At 34.0% G+C, this 14,257-nt stretch overlaps 1 long non-coding RNA gene across 1 annotated transcript; it reads left to right on the top strand.

Annotated features, from left to right (window-relative positions):
* The first annotated feature begins 301 nt into the window (after window positions 1-301).
* On the top strand, window positions 302-4,097 carry LOC110886596. Its single transcript, XR_004869949.1, has 2 exons — window positions 302-1,205; window positions 2,689-4,097. It is a non-coding gene; the product is annotated as an uncharacterized LOC110886596 (long non-coding RNA).
* Window positions 4,098-14,257: the final 10,160 nt, after the last annotated feature.

Here is a 14,257-nt window from a genome sequence, read left to right as displayed (position 1 = left end):
GTACCTAAACGTAATTGGCTGGTATTAGCTCCCTAGCGTCGGGATAAGCCTCGCAAGCTTGATTGCAGTATCTAATGGAACAATACTTTACTTTTATTTACGATCCACTGTGGATATATTCAACCCTTGTAATACATTTTGATATTACGATCAAAGGTTGAAGTTTATATATTTATTTTATGCTTCCGCTGTGCATTATATAATTGTGTGGTTTGACTATATTGTTGCCAACATCGTCACGGTAATCCCCCACCGGGCCCACCGGTGAGACACGTGGAAATCGGGGTGTGACAATAACCGACTAGCAATGGTCATCTTTAGAAAGTATTTATGTCAATAAGAGGAAGATTTAAGGACCCTGAATGAAAACTTGGAACTAGTTGATTAATGCTCATATGTTGCTCTTTGCACGACATGCCGGGTTAGTATAAGGAAGTAATGTGAAAGATTAAATATAAGGTTAGACATAAGGTTGTAAGTAGTTCAAGTGGTGGTAGAAATGTAGATTAATGATTGATCCTCATGACAAGTACGGATAATGAGATATAAAAATGATAGTTATGTTAGAATGTTGATACTTGGATGTTTACGGTAATGCGTACTATTATACGCTCACTTCACATAGGGACATGAAAGAACCTAGAAAGGATTTTAGTTTCAAATTATGGAATATGGGATGTGTCACAAACGTCAATTCCTCACAACATACTTATGTAAGTCATCCAATGTAACCTGAATGAATGAACGAACGAAGAGTAAGACTAGACGGGTTATAGAAGAAATGAAAGAGGTTTCGAGGACGAAACCTTCTTTAAGAGGGGTAGATTTGTAACACCCCAAAAACTCGAATTATTCAGTTACTAGTATATACCACGTTTAAAATAAGGAAATGAAATAACTAGGTTATTAAACCTAGTTATATGCTTGGTTAAAAAAAATAAGGATAGGAAATTAAGTTAATTATGAACAAATGACAAACTTGAGGGGTTGATTTGGAAAAGATGGAAAGATGAAATATAAAATAAAAATAAAAACTCAAAAACACACACTGAGTGTGTTTGGGGGTGCGTACGATCGCACAGGAGAAGAGGCAGAAAGGGGTACAAACCCTAATTCAAGATAAACCTTCAAATTGAAAGGGGAAACTGGCTCTAATCGGATACATGGACCTAGATTCTTAATCATCTAGACTTTCTACACATGAGGTAAGTTGTAGAAGTTAATTTTATGATTTGGTATGAAGTGAGACTATGATCAAACTACGAAATTGTATGAAATTGTGAATGTAGAGGTGTTAAAATCACCATTTAGGTTATGTTTTATGAATAAGTTCAAGTAATTTGGTGATTCAAGGTGAAACCCATAATGGTGAGTGAAGGTGGCGACTTGGGTGTTCTACCCATGTCCAAATCCTTGTTTGATGTACTTGTTCCTAGCTTGAATCTATGTTAGTTGATGTCAATTGATGATAATAATTACTAGGGTGCTTAGACTTGGTGAAAATCCTAGTGAAAACTACAAGTTTTAAAGGGTTAAGAACCATCTTGACATGTTAAAGAATCATGTGTTAAATGGTTGCACATTAAGTGTTTGATAAAATGCCTACATGAAACTTGAATTGATTCAAGTTTGTGTTAAAAAATTAGTAAATTCGTCACTTTTGACAGCCTTAGATAGTCATCTTGTAAATGCCGTATCTCATTCGTTATTAGGAGTTAGACAACGAGCCTTATATCGTTGAAAAGGTCGTTTCGCATATTACATTTCATATTTGGTCATAAGAGGCTGGTTATGAGATTTAGTGGGTCAAAACAGCATGTAAAGTTAGTAAATTCGTCACTTTTGACAGCCTTAGATAGTCATCTTGTAAATGCCGTATCTCCTTCGTTATTAGGAGTTAGACAACGAGCCTTATATCGTTGAAAAGGTCGTTTCGCATATTACATTTCATATTTGGTCATAAGAGGCTAGTTATGAGATTTAGTGGGTCAAAACAGCATGAAAAGTTAGTAAATTCGTCACTTTTGACAGCCTTAGATAGTCATCTTGTAAATGTCATATCTCCTTCGTTATTAGGAGTTAGACAACGAGCCTTATATCGTTGAAAATTTCGTTTCGCATATTACATTTCATATTTGGTCATAAGAGGCTGGTTATGAGATTTAGTGGGTCAAAACAGCATGAAAAGTTAGTAAATTCGTTTTGACAGCAAGCTGTTTACACATAATTTAGTTTCTGACCTGATCTTTCAAAAATCGTATAAAATCATAGAAAAATCGTATGGAGGTGTTCTTTATATGCTTGGAAAGATATTTAAATGAAGCACAATTCTTATTTGAAAGTCGAAGTCAGATTATGTGATTAAAAAGGGGGAAAGGGACCCCGAACAGCTGCTGCGTGAAAAATGCAACAATGAAAATAATGTGTTTTATGAACTTAAAAATATGATTTTCTAGTTACCAATTTACTAAACACTAAATATTGCTTCGGGTTTACAGTTGTTAAGGTGTGTTTAAAGTGTTTGTATGTAATAGTTGAAAGATATACTTATCTATAAGTGGTGTGACTTCTAAAAGTCAAGCTGACCCAAAACTAGTATCTTGATAAATGTGGTAATAAAATCCATAAAGTCTAGTTTTTATGATATTAGATGGCTAAACTAATCATCTTATGGATATGATGTAATAGCTCGACTCTTGACAAGCTATATGGGATCTTGGAGAAGAATGGGTTAAACGGGTCAAGTACGCAAAGAAGCTTTAATGGACACAAAGTAAGTAAGCTTACATCTTTTGTAGAATATGAATTTGTTTTTATGAACTATAAATATGATAAAATCGAAATGTGGTTTCCGACGCGATATGGTACATGTCGGAATAGATATAATCGATAAAAACCATGATTAATAGTAAAAAGGGCAAATTGGTAATTTAGTCATGAATGACTAAGTTTTAATGAGTTTTCGTTAAGGTTACCTTATAGTGTAACTAATAAAAGAAATAGCGGGGTAAAATCCGAAATGAGTCGTATGCGTGAATTTGAAATTAAAATATTTTGTAAACATCAATATTTGGTCAGTTAGACCACACGGGCCAAATGGTAGTAATAATACCATTTGACAAATTCGACTAATGTTTGGTTGGCAAGTCACTTGTTCATAGGAACGAATAGCAATTTGGATAATTGTGTCGCCATAAAGTTTCGGCTAATAAAGCGAGGTATAAAAACGGGTCTATGCGTTGACTCGAGCCAGGTACGCGACGAAACGTTTTGTTGTTGTTAATTGTTAATACGTAAATCTTATATATTGATGATATATGAAAGTTCGAGATGTAAAAATGTTTGATTTGTCTATAATAAGGATTTATGATAGACAAATCAACGGGTTGAGCAATAATAGGTGCAAACCGGGTAAATGGGTGCACAATTCCATAAGTGCTAAGCCCGGGGTTACGGGTAAAGAAACATTAAACACACAAGCCGGTAGTCGAAGCGAGAATGCGAGTAGATTAAAGGATTTGGGGACGGGTTGTCAAATTGAGTATTAAGTCCCATGCATAGGAATGTGATTGAAATAGGATTTATTGCTTATTAGCGAACTAACCTCGTGTATGTGTTTATACAGTTTAAATCAGTTGAAGTAATAAGTTACTAAACCATTGTCTTGAGTATGAAATGAGAATGCAGGTATTCTTTTAACGTCGTTATCAGGGTTAAAGAATTTGGAATGCACGAATGTACACGGAAAGCTTATTCGTGGGGATTAGTATGGGAAGAAGGAACGCGGACTGGCTATTGATTACGTAGGTCTAGTTTAGGAATGATGTCATTGTATCTAACCGATGTATATGTATATGGTGAATGCAGGTGGCGTGGACTTAGCATCATTACGAAGAAAAGAAGGTTTGAAGATCGAGTCAAGAGCGAGGGTTGTACGGGAAGGATCAGTCATATAATTTGACAAAAAAAAATATAGGTCTTGAAGTATTAATATAATGGGAAGTGGTAAATTCCTTTTTAATGAGTGTATGAATTTTTGTCTTGGAACCTTCCTGTAAGTATTATGTCTAGTAAAGAACGAAATTTTTGGGCTCTTATTTTCCGCTGTGTCATATTTTAAGTTATTACACGTTAGTCTTACTGGGAATTGTTCTTATTACGAACGGGTCATGCCCGAATTTTGTTAAATAATAGTATGATAATAGTCATTTTCGGAATATGAAATTTGGGCGTTACATACCCCGGGTCGAGTTGCCCCTTGAACCCAATTGCATTCATCCCATGTGTGTGTATGTTAGGCCATGTCTCTCCAAGGCTGTGGGGTTGGGGGTTTGGGTTGGAGGATTTGCTCGACATGTGACACTTGTGGGCTCCACCAGTCCACACCCAAAAAAGTGGGGTGTGGAAGGAGCGTGGGTTAGTGGCGTGGGGTGCCATGTGGATAGATTTTTTTTTTGTTTTTTATATTAACCATAGAATTTAATAAAGTAATTTTGAATAACTACAATAAAATAATACATTACAACAAAAAAAATCAATCAATCATCTTCATCTTCATCTTCAATGGAGTCGAATCTAGAAAGTGTCGAAACATGTTCTACCAGTCAGCTCGAAGGTTTGAATTTATTTGTCTTGACTCGATTAGATTTTGGTTTTGCGTGGTAAATCCGATCTTACCACGCACATCGGGTCTTTGTTGGAAATAAAGATAATTATTCTCTAAATCCTTTGATATTCTTAAAAATATATGAGTAAATTACTTTTTGAGTCCCTGTGTTTTAGTGGTTTTACTCATATGAAAACGACGCCTAAACATGTTTTCATCATACGTTGGTTGGGGTGAGAAATAATCTCTTACCAGCAAATCGTTTGCGGTTTCCCATTCACAAACTATGTACTTCCTCCGTTTGGGTTGGGGTTGGGAAGTCCCTTCATCTGAATCTTCAACAATAGCTTTCACGACCGTCGCCACTGTTGATAATAGTATTTCCGCTCCGTCGTCGGACGAGGATGACAAAACAAATCTATCATACGAATCGCTTGAACTTGAAGAATCCATTGTATATATTTTTTTGGAGGTTGGTAGTGGTTTTGGAATTTTTTTGATAATAAAAATGGTAAATATTGTTTGATATATATAGATTATAAATAAAAGAATGTTTTTTAAATAGCTGTTGGCCAACGACTATGCCAAACGGTTAGCCCAACGATCATATGCCACCAGTCAATACTAGCCAGCCAAGTCAGTGTAAGATTAAATATATTACGTATTAATATTTAATCTGTAGCCATCTTAATCATTTACATTATAGAGATCAAAATATATAATAACCTATTATTTAATTAGTTGGTAATTGTTGATGGACCATATTACCCTTAGTAACTAATTAGGTTTCCTCCTGGGTGCTTATATAAGGAGAGTTATGTGGAGGTTTAGGGGTTACTCAGTTACACAATTCACACACCCCATTAGCCACAACATCATCACGAAACCTCCTCTCCATAACCGATACCCCTTTTCGGTTCTCTAAGTCCCCATCATCAGTCAGCACCCTAAGGAGGAACCAGATCAAGATGACAGGCATGTCGAACTCCATTACTGGATTCTCCTCTGCACTATCTGCTGTGACAGGTATGATTTATATGTTTTCCTTTATGTATAAACAGAACTGAACCAACATGTGGTATCAGAGCATATGTTGATTAGTCGGTTCTGTTTTTTTGTATCCGAAATCTGGAATAAATCTGGAAAACAGAATTATAAAACCATAATATTTTTCGTCATCATCATCCGAAATATCATCTCGGATCTGAATTATGTCATCTCGGATCTGAATCATGAATCATGGATCTCGGATGAATATGTTCATGAAGTTTTACTGTTCCGAAATCAATATGTTTAAATGTGTAATAATATTTCAGAGATTTCGGATGAATGTTTGAGTAATTTTTATTTAGGGTTCATCATGTTCTTAGTCAAAATTCGAATTTTCCTTTATGATTTGGAATGTGATTTGAATTGTTAAATGTTTCCCTAATTTTGATCTAATTTTGTCTATTAAGTTTTTTTTCGAAATCTGTTAAAAGGATAAACAGATTATGTTTTCGAAATTTTATGATAAAATAGATCAATGTTATAATTGGAAACTATATCACAATTCTCAATTTTCGAATTTTCGGTTATGATATCACAATTAACAGCTGTTAGCGAGGTTGCTACTCGAGACCATGAGGTTGCTACTCGCAACCATGAGGTTGCTACTCGCAACCATAACGTCATCACTCGCAACCATGAGGTTGCTACTCGCAACCATCACGTCATCACTCGCAACCATGAGGTCGCTACTCGCAACCATTACGTCATCACTCGAGACCATGAGGTTGCGAATCGCAACCATAACGTGATTAGTCGAGACCGTAGTTGCGACTCGCAACCATAACGTCATTAGTCGAGATCGTGGTTGCGACTCGCAATCTCATTATTTTAAGCTGTTTAAATGAGTTCGATCCGCGCTAACGGGTGGTTTGCTATTAAATGATTGGTTTTTGTAATTATTTAGTTAATTAATGAGGATCAAATAATGTTTTACAAAACCAAAATGGCTTTACTTGAATGAGCTTCTGATGCATCATTTCTGGCCAAAGCTGACTTGATGCATCTACTTATCATCCAAGTATTACGAAAGCTATGTTGTGTGTGCATCATAAACATGAATGTCTTAATTTCTGGCCAAAGCTGATCTAATTCATTCATAGATGGCATACTCAACAAGTGCATAACTAAAGTGTTTGTCTCAATTTCTGGCCAAAGCTGATTTGTTACAACCACTTTGCACATATGCTTAAATGATTACACTTCTGGCCAAAGCTGTTTTGTCTTCGTTTAAGTAGAATTTTAAGTAGTCTATTATTTTGATGTTAGTAATAGACATATCACAACCTCTTCACATAATGATCCTTATATTAATGATCCTCAATTAATTTTGTGATCATTTTGTCTGCCTTATTCTTAGTACCCATATTTTTACTCACTATAATTTTCTTCTATAAATCTATATCTCATCCACTCTAATTCCTAAGCCTAAAATGTTTTGCTTTATTTAAAGTTTCTATAAGAATTAGCTCTTAAATTAAATCCTTGATTATCTCTTAAGACACGATAACCTTATTGCTCTCTTCTGATAAGGCACTACGGAAGAAAAGTAGAGCATGATGATTAGGATAAATCGAACATGATGTCTCTTATGATAATCAAGAACTCTCTAACATAATTGCTATCACTAAAGTTATTCCAGATTAAGTCTTTCCTAAGACTAATCTATAATTGTGGAATAATCACAAGAACTCCTAAGGTGCATGTCTTCATTTAAATTATAAATTATAAGGTTAAGTGGTATATGTGAATATATTATAATGTACAATACCATGACCCGTAAAGTTAAGGGCTTACGCATGGAAATAAGTATATTTTCCAGTACATTACATACTAAGTTTTTCTTTTGTACAATTTGATGCATTATAAATCAGCTATAACACTCAAAAGTACCAAAGTATAACGAGTGTGTTGATAAGCAACATATGTACATAGAAATAAATGTTTGAAACTGGAAAATAAGATGTTATTCACCTTACAACCACGAAAACCTTAAGAGAGGATTGTTCTAAAGTCCATAGACAAATTACAAGTGCTAATCCCAACGTTAAGGTTCTTCAAGGGAAAATCTCACTGCATAATTATGTCATTAGACTAGGCATAAGCAACGAGACTATCCATTATTCTAAAGAACAGTTGGATAAATTAATTAGATAGTAACTTACTAATGATATTTAAGTCTGATAATTTTAATATTCCAATTAACACATGATTAGTTGACTCTAGTTCCATACGTTTCCTTACCAGAACTCGACAAATAACTAACATGAGAGTTAGTGACAAAATTAAATGTTAAGACTATAAGAACCATAATGAACAGTCTTCCAACAACGCTTTTCGATACCTTATATATTCTGATTAATCAGAATATAGTATCATAATTAAGCAATGTTATGAAGGTTGTGAGGTTTGCATAGTCAACATAAAGTCACACTTATCTCAAACTCTTATCTTATTTGTTCTAAATATCTAGATAGAAACATTACTATGATGAAACTAGATGATACCTTACTTTTTCACAACTTTTGTCATCATGCAAATGAGAATTTGACAAAAGGAAAATGAGACTTATAAATTTCATCCATTAGAACCAAAATTCATGAGAAATCATAACATGGTTAATGAGGATGATTTTTTTTTCATCTAATCTCATTTTCAGTGATTCTAAATCATGACGTTACAGCCCTAAATATTACTTGGCTTAAGGAATAAGTATGGGTCCATCATAAGTCATTCATTGACATTCGTGGAACTTATTCCAAATGGAATATTCAGACATAATTCATTTATCATTTGAAAGACTATCAACTTGTATCTAAATTTTGTCGCATATGGCCTACGGTCTTAGAAGAACTCTATTCATATATGTAGTTAATCAGATTTCTATTAAATATGTCCTTAAAGTTTCTTATGATATCTGGACATTAAAGAAATCAAATAAAGTCTAACGTATATGTGATAGGTTCCCACGTCACGTAGCTCATTGAAACTTCTCTTGTAGCATTCTAGAGATATTAAAGATCAGTGGGAGCATTAAGTGTCTTAATAATAACTTGCAATAGTTGCAAGAGATGGGGGATTGAAAATTTTAAATTTCCACCTCTTGTACAAGACATCGTTCCATCACGACACTGTTCAATCAAACCTTATCTCCTTAAATCTAATGCTACTCTTACAAAAGTTTCATTGTTGCTTAATTGTGGGCGCACTTAGATTTCTTACCTAAACTAACATAATCCTCAACAAGAGAAACTACAACGACTAATGTCATTAATTTGTTTTCTCTATTAGAATTTGTTGGTCGTTAAGTATTGACCCTAAGCATGCTGAGTTCCTAAAGATTTCTAAGGTTAGTGGGAGCAGTCAAAGTCCTTATTATGACTTGCAAGGAATACAAGAGGCGGGGGGAAGAGTGTCATTAAATTCACTCCGAATTTAACTCCGATTACACCTCTTGTACACTATACTGCACCAACTCTTACAAACTTAGAATGAAAATGATAGCAACCTAACCAAGAGCTAATCCATAAAATTGAAACTTCTAATGAACCCAATAATCAACTCAGGAGGTCATCTAGGTTTAAAAGCCTACTAACTTTGATGATTACATAACCTCCCTAATTGAAGTTGAAATGGATTTTGGAAATGTTTAATGATCCTATCTCTTCAAATTAAGCCATTAGTGTAAATCAATCATATGAATGGAATAAAACAGTTTTCTAGTAAAACTGATTTTATGTGTTTGTGTAACATTTGGGATTTGATTGAATTACCTTAGAGTGTTCATGACTAAACCAAATCCTAATATAAGTGTTAAGACACTAAAAAGCATGATTGGTTGTCAAAGGTTGTACTCAGGAAGAGATAAATTATTAAAGAATCTTTATTGCATATCTAACAAAAGATTTCTTTGAGGATCATCACTATTCTAGTAGCTTATAATAGTTTTAAGCTACATTAGACGAACATTAAAACGTTTTCCCTAATAAATGGCTGACACATTTACATGTTCATTAGATAACAACCTAAAGTTTCAAACTGAAGGTTAAAGAACACTTTACTTGTAAGCCAATAATATCCATGTATGGGTTAATGCAAACATCATAATGTGATGAAAAGCTAACGTAATTATTTTCATCAAGAATCAAGTGGATTAATGTACCTACCTCAAGATGAGTGGGAGCAACTAAAATAAACTTGTCTATATATAGATGACATTCTTTGACAAGCATATGTTACATAAGTCAAAGCATTGTTAACACAAACTTTGATATAATAAAACCCAGAGATATCTCTTACGTGATTGATATCATAACATACTGAGATAGACCCAATGGGATATTAGTTTCGTTCCATAAGTTTAACATTAAATGGGTCCTTACATATGTAACAATCAATATTGCTCTCCTTTAGAGGACAATAGGATAAATGAGATTATTTATTTACGCTTCATTAATTAGAAGCCTTATGTAAGTTTAAGTCTATACTCGTTTGGATATTACTCATATTGCAACACACTAGATATGTCTAGATTAATGTGTAGCATCTAATGGAGTATTACAATATCTTTAAAAGAAACGAGAGACTACAATTTAAAGAAGAAGTGAGAATTAAAACCGGTTTATTACTCTAACTTTGAGATATTCGAAGATTATAAAATGCAGTTTCGGGTATATCTTTATGTCAGCAGACAAAACCTATTTCATGGAGGAGTCATAATGCACTGATATTAAACAACCTGAGTTATAACGACACAACATGGTCACTAAATGTTGTTGGAAATTTAATCAGTGGACTCATAAGTTTATTAACTCCATATAATGTTTTGAAGAATTAGTGTGATAAAGTCAGCTACCATAACTCCTTGAACAGTAACAGTTCAAGAGGTGCTGCATTAAGTTTCGATACGCAATTAATTATTCGTTTATGAACGAATTGAGGAAACTAAGTTTTGTATCGAATACATTCATGATATGCTTAAGGATCCTATAACTGAAGGGCTATTACCCATAAGTCTTATTAAGAGAGCTCATATACTGGTATTAATTAATAGTCATGCGCAATTGCATATCGTACTATGAATGACTAAATATTAGTTAATTTTCCTCAAGTTTGATTTTGTATGTCTATTAGAATATGTTCAACCGGTATAATGGCATATAGACAAATAAAAAGTTACAAATCAAACAAAGGGCTTACGCGTATTTTGATCATGACGATTAGGTTTTAAATTAAGGCTATAGTATGATTAATGGGGGTCCTGAGTCGCATAATGATTCAACGGCTGTATTTTTCTGCTATATTACTTGTTTAAGGCTAAAATGAGTGTTAACTCCTGATCAGGCTTATCTAATACTCATAGTAAATGATTACTCGGCTAAGTGGGAGAATGTAAGATTAAATATATTACGTATTAATATTTAATCTGTAGCCATCTTAATCATTTACATTATAGAGATCAAAATATATAATAACCTATTATTTAATTAGTTGGTAATTGTTGATGGACCATATTACCCTTAGTAACTAATTAGGTTTCCTCCTGGGTGCTTATATAAGGAGAGTTATGTGGAGGTTTAGGGGTTACTCAGTTACACAATTCACACACCCCATTAGCCACAACATCATCACGAAACCTCCTCTCCATAACCGATACCCCTTTTCGGTTCTCTAAGTCCCCATCATCAGTCAGCACCCTAAGGAGGAACCAGATCAAGATGACAGGCATGTCGAACTCCATTACTGGATTCTCCTCTGCACTATCTGCTGTGACAGGTATGATTTATATGTTTTCCTTTATGTATAAACAGAACTGAACCAACAGTCAGCTCTCCCCCCCCCTCGCCCCACGGCAGGCTTAAAAGCGACGCTAGTGGGGCAACATCATGGCCAACACTGGCACGGTGTGGTTAGCCAGCGTTGCCTGGCATCCCGTCCTATAAAACAACCCATTCCCCACAGCCTAAATAAGTATCATACAATGCCTTATATTGTTTGTCAAAATTATTTTTTGTGATGATTGCCTAATTTGGTTTACTTTCGTAAAAACGTAAACTCATATGTATTTTATCGATTAGGGTACAACATTTAAGTAAAGGTGCACATAAAAATGAGTGGTATTTCTTCAAAATAGTTTAATAAGTAAGGATGCACATAAAAATGGGTGGTATTACTTCAAAATAGTTTAAAAAAGTTTCTTTCATGGGAGATATTATTTACTTAAATAAATCATTTTTCTCCACGTACATTGTTTGAAATCTAATCTAACTTATAATAAAAGAGTTCAAATAATGGCACGTGTTATTCTCTTATTCAACCTAATAAATTTTATTTATATTTGTTTAATAAATTTTTTTTAATATTAATATTAATTAATAACTAATATATAGTTATCACTTATTTTTATCCTTATTTTTATCTAAAATTAATAAATAACTTCAATTTTGCAATTTAAACCCTTTGTTTTTTTACTTTTAACCCAAAGTTTTTCATCTTTTCAAATTTAATCACATCTCTTTTTTATTTTCAATTTTGGTCCACCATACTTTTCATCTTTCCCAAGGTTTTCGTTTCGTTCTAAATTTTGTGAGTTAACACACCGCAACGTGCGTGTGGGGTTCAACATTTTTTTTGTATATTGTTTCCCGTTTGACTAGTCTGTCGCGTCACATCTATTTTTTGCGTTTGACAAGTTTGTCCAACACGCGGGTCCTAGATGGACTTAGTTATTTTTTCTATATTTTACGTTTCGGTTTAATTACTCAGCAACGAGCGTGCGTGATTCAAAGATTTTACGTCTTTCGCTCGGCGTTATTTTTTTTCTCGTTTTTATTTATTTTGTTTTTACGAGCTTTCCGGTGTTGATGGTCGCTGACAATGGTATAGTCTTGCTACTACTTAACACAGTTTTATAACAACCGCTGTAACGCAGGGGCTTAATACTAGTATCAAATATAATTCTTGCATTAATTCTAAACACGTGAGATAATAAACCCCAATAATATTTTAGTTACGTTATTTAAAACCGCAAGGAAATCGAAAAGATTTTCGATACAAGCCCAACCCTCTTCGGGAAACAGTTGAACTTGACCACAGGAAGCCATCCGATTATGAAAAGGTTGTAAAGTTGATGTTTGTTTTAAAACACTTTCAAACATTTTACATGTGGAATTCCACCTAGTAGGCATGTCTCGGTTCGAGCCTAAAAAGTTTTTATTTTTGCATCCTTACAATATTTTTTATATTGCCTGTATCTTTCCCAACTTGATTTAAAAACATTACGTAAATAAATCCAAAAGAATTTTTGAAATTTTCGACAACGCAAACAGAGAGACCGTCTTGCACAACTAAATTAATAATATGTGCGATACATCGTGTATGGAAAAAAACTCCATTACAAATCGGGTTATATTTTATTTTAAAATTTTCAACTGTGATATTACTGTTTGACGCGTTGTGGAACGACACTGAAAATATTTTGTTTTCTAAATTTTAAGTTTGTATTACATTGTCTAAAACTTAAAAAATATTTTCTCCGATATACGGATACTCAAACAAGTCAACCGCAATAGTATGTTTCATTATTTGCCACATATCTGGATCTACCCAATGTACGGTGATGCAAAGATACAATTCCGGTAATCATATGGAGCCGACTAAACATTGGTGGTTAAGTTCATATCGGTTTGTAAGTTTTTAAAATATCGATTAAAGTTCTTTTAGCTTGTTTCAATAATTTCATACAATGGCACTTTAGAGTAATATGACTTACATGTTTGTAACGAGGTTAGAGCATGTCTCGAATCATTTTTGTCAAGTAAAGGTTGTCGAAGTTGGAGACCGCCAAACCTTATTGAATCACGAATTTCGCCATTTGGTCTTGAACCTTGTTATAGTCGTAATGAAAAATCCCACCTTGAGGATCAATCGAAGTTTGACCACTACTTTCCACCGGAATATCTTTTATTCACTTACACTATTTCGTCATATGATTTATCATGGTGAAGTTTAAGTTGGGTTCGAGAAAACCAACACACCTTCTACAACGTGCCTTTTGATGGCCATTCGATAGCAAACATAAGTCGAACTACCCATTTTCTTCACCAGAAAGCAATCTGTTTCGTGTCGTTTCTAGAACTCCAACAACGAACGACCGGTTCACTTGTGAAACCTTGGGCATTAACCAGATGGTTGTGATGAAGCCATAAAGTGGAGTAGTAAGTGAATTAAAGAACTAACAAACAAGTAAAACACACAAGAAAAAATGAGTGTATACGATAGCAGTTTTTTGTGTTTTTCAGTTCCTTTTTTGCGTTTTCAAGTGTGGTGATCAACCCAAAACATCATATACCTATTTATACCAACTTAGGGGGTGGGGCAATATGGTGAATTAGGGAAGAAAAAAAAATGGTCCCAACACCGTTTTCTAACAGTAAAAAGCGTTCCAACGGCAACCAGTTTTTTTTCACATCAGTTCGGGAACCAGTTTCTCCCCAAACCAGTTCGATCAATTTTGATGTGAGGAGGTAGAACCGATGGAAAACCGTCAGTTTGGATACCAAACTAAAACATTTCAAAAAATTTCAATACTAAACCTGTTTCGCT

This window comes from Helianthus annuus, chromosome 10, assembly GCF_002127325.2.
Source record: "Helianthus annuus cultivar XRQ/B chromosome 10, HanXRQr2.0-SUNRISE, whole genome shotgun sequence".
Classification (NCBI taxonomy): domain Eukaryota; kingdom Viridiplantae; phylum Streptophyta; class Magnoliopsida; order Asterales; family Asteraceae; genus Helianthus; species Helianthus annuus.
Note: the sequence above shows the minus strand (reverse complement) of the source record. Positions and strands in the feature narration are given on the sequence as shown.